The sequence below is a fragment of the Quercus robur genome, chromosome 4 (assembly GCF_932294415.1).
Source record: "Quercus robur chromosome 4, dhQueRobu3.1, whole genome shotgun sequence".
Classification (NCBI taxonomy): domain Eukaryota; kingdom Viridiplantae; phylum Streptophyta; class Magnoliopsida; order Fagales; family Fagaceae; genus Quercus; species Quercus robur.
In genome coordinates this window covers 80,108,352-80,111,711 of record NC_065537.1, presented here as the reverse complement: position 1 = coordinate 80,111,711, position 3,360 = coordinate 80,108,352, and positions in this window count along the sequence as shown.

The following is a 3,360-nucleotide window of genomic DNA, read 5'->3' as shown; positions in this document are numbered from 1 at the left end:
TGACTAATATTTAATAACATTCATAAATAACTTGAGCACCTAATCTCTATATATGTTTGGGAAAGTTATTTGGGTGTATCGAGGTTACGAATGGTACATATGACAACAAGACATATAAAGTTTTCACTTTACAAGTACGTAAAGCCACCTTATAGAGTAGTAACTATTCCAAGAGGAGAAAATTACATCAAGTAAAATCCAAAACTAATCTCAATATTTCAATTTCCTAAAAGCTCCAAAGTATCAATAGAAACTGTAAGGACTCGATTTGTAATGACCCAAAACGATACTGAGTTCGCACGTAAAAAGGCTCAAACAATATCATTTGTAGAGCGTGGGTTTGAGAGGCTAGGCCCCGGTCACCAGACGGTGGGTTTTACGTGATATCCATACATGGTTAAGCCGTTTTCGCCCTAAGAGTCTTTCTCCCTGAGGCAGGCTGGGAGGCTCTGGATTCTGGCCATTTTTCCCAGCCTCCTTCTTGGCTTGCTTTCTTTCTCTTTTATATTAGCCTATATCCCTTATCCAGCGTCCACGTATGGGTTCTACTTTTCAGGACTGATACTTGTCCCATCAGCCCCTACCCAGAGTGGTTGGGGGTGGTTGTAAAAGCTGAGGCGTATGGTCCTGCCAAGTGCAGAGTGTTGAATGGCAGTAATGGCAGCTTTTCTTTTGTCCTTAGCCATTATTCTATCCAGAGTCTTCCTCTTTATTGACATAGATATTTTAGATTCTTTTTCCAAACTGTTCCTGTACCGTTTTTGCCCTTTCTTTTAGTGAGACCTCGGACATGCCGAGGACTGAATCGTCCTCGGCTGTATCCCAAGACCATTTTGTACTTGTATTACCGAGCCTGGGCTATAACCTTCCTCGGCTCGGGCCTTGGACCCCAACGAATAAAATGGGCTAGGGCCTCACATCATTGGGCCCCACAATAGCCCCTTAAAATCCTGCTGTCCGACCTCTTGGTTGAAGAGGAGGATTTTGGTAATACCAAGCCTTTATTACAGCTCGTTTTAACTCTGTCCTTCATTAATGCTGGTGTCTCTTTATCTACCCAGGGAACATACCAGGTTGCGAGACATTCCTCTGAATTCACTCGTAATGCGTTCCTGCCATTTAATTATCCAAAACGCGCCTTTAATGATTTTCCTTTATGAGACCCTTTAAATTCGATGGTTATTGACGGCGCAAGGAAGTGGAAAGGGTATATTCTCGTTTGCCGTTTTTCTTGGAAACATGAATAGATTGAATGCCTCCCATTTTGCTCTTCGTATAAGAAGGAAAGTAAGAGATTATCTCTCTTACACAGAGCCCTTTCAACCCTTTTGAAGTCTGAAAATTCTTGGCCTCCCCCAGAGTTTCCCTTACCCGCTTGCTTACACCTTGAATTGTGATAAGTCTAAAAATAGGAATGGGAATGAAGGGACCATACCCTTCCCAGAAATGCTACGTTCTTGCGAAGCTCAAAATGTCTCGGTCAGGACAGGGACGGGAGAGACTCAAGACGTTTCGCATCCTCCTTTCAGTCAAAATCCGAAGCAGGGGCTCGTCGCGTCAAACTTTGGTGCGGCTGAGCTGGGATCACCTATTATCAGTACCAGCCGCTCTCTTATGAGCATAACTAACATGACACCAGCATATTAGGAGTCAGGACTGACGTAGGGACAAAGTATCCCTGCTTCTTCCTCTCTTCCTTCACTGGTGCCTCCTTTTACCTCTCTTTCTTCTTCTTTCCACCGCCAGATCCATCCTGGCGTTTTTCCTTCTTCCTCTTCTTCTCCTCCTTCTTCTTCTGAAGAAGGTCCTCCTCTCAATATGGGCGCTACTGGGGCAGAGTTTGGAAGGACTTCGGAGGCCAGTTTAAGAAGACATTTGACCGTTTATTTGTTATATTGTTGTTGTTTTCCTTTTACTATTCTTGTAATCCACTTTCTGTATAGGCTTTGTTTAAGCCCTTCTTTGTACGTTGTAATATCTCTTTATATTAATAAAAGTTGTTATTGCTTTATTTTACACACTCTATCTCTTCATTTCTGAAATAGTTATGCCGTGAATAGACATATTATCTTGTGAATTCTTTTTTATTTTTACACTTTGACTGATGTCTAAGACCGAAATCCCAGCTACTAAAAAGATCTTACTCCGCGTTTATAGACACTATCCGACTTAATACTACTGAATCGAATTAGTGACACTTAGGGTTGAAACCCCTATTAAGAAGAGAAGGAAAGGAACATTATGTGAACTTATTAAGGCGGCCTGGCACAATACCGCCGACCTTAGAGCACAATACTTAGGGCCGAAAACCCTTATCAAAGAAAAAAGGCGCTATTATGAACTTACGAGCACCGTTCGGCACAATAATACAGACCTGAACTAAGGAAAATTAGGATCAACATTCTTGCTAAGGAAAAGATGTTATTGCGACTTTAATAGAATTGTTTGGCACAACAATGCCGACCTGCGAAAACAATACTTACCCCAAAATAGCCGAGACGACAACTGAATGCTCAGTGCGGTGTAGGAAGTAATCATCCGAAGACCTACAACCCCCAAAATGAACAGCCCCTCCAGGTTGCTGAGTGGTAGGGCGTTTCACCATATTCTTAACAACTTTAACAGCTTTAACCTTTTATGGTATTTGAGCCGAGGATTGAGTAACTTAAAATTTTTGTTAAGTAACTAACCTTACAAAATTCAGTTTTTCTTCCAAAACTCAGTTTTCTCATCCAAGTAGTTGGTTTCCCCATAGGCTTGAGTCCGAAGACCATGCAATGCCTTGGTTCTGTCCAAAACTCAGTTTTCTCATCCAAGTAGTTGGTTTCCCCATAGGCTTGAGTCTGAGGACCATGCAATGCCTTGGTTCTGTCCAAAACTCAGTTTTCTCATCCAAGTAGTTGGTTTCCCCATAGGCTTGAGTCCGAGGACCATGCAATGCCTTGGTTCTGTCCAAAACTCAGTTTTTAGAGTGGGACCTTGGCTTTAGGGGAATTATCTCCTCGGCCAAGCCCCTAGAACCATCCATGCGATTGACGCTACCAAGCGCAGCCCCTAATCAAGAACCATAGCCCCTAGCGGAACTTTACACTAGAACTCTATAACCAACTGTTTAGAAATGACAAGGGAACTCTCTCGACCTACCCCCTATGCCAACACATAAGCCTTTCCCACAGACGACGCCAATTGTAAGGACACGACTCGTAATGAACCGTAACGGTGTTGGGTTCGCACGTAAAAAGGCCAAAACAACATCATTTGTAGAGCGTGGGTTTGAAAGGCTAGGCCCCAGTCACCAGACGGTGGGTTTTACATGATATCCATACATGGTTAAGCCGTTTTCGCCATAGGAGTCTTTCT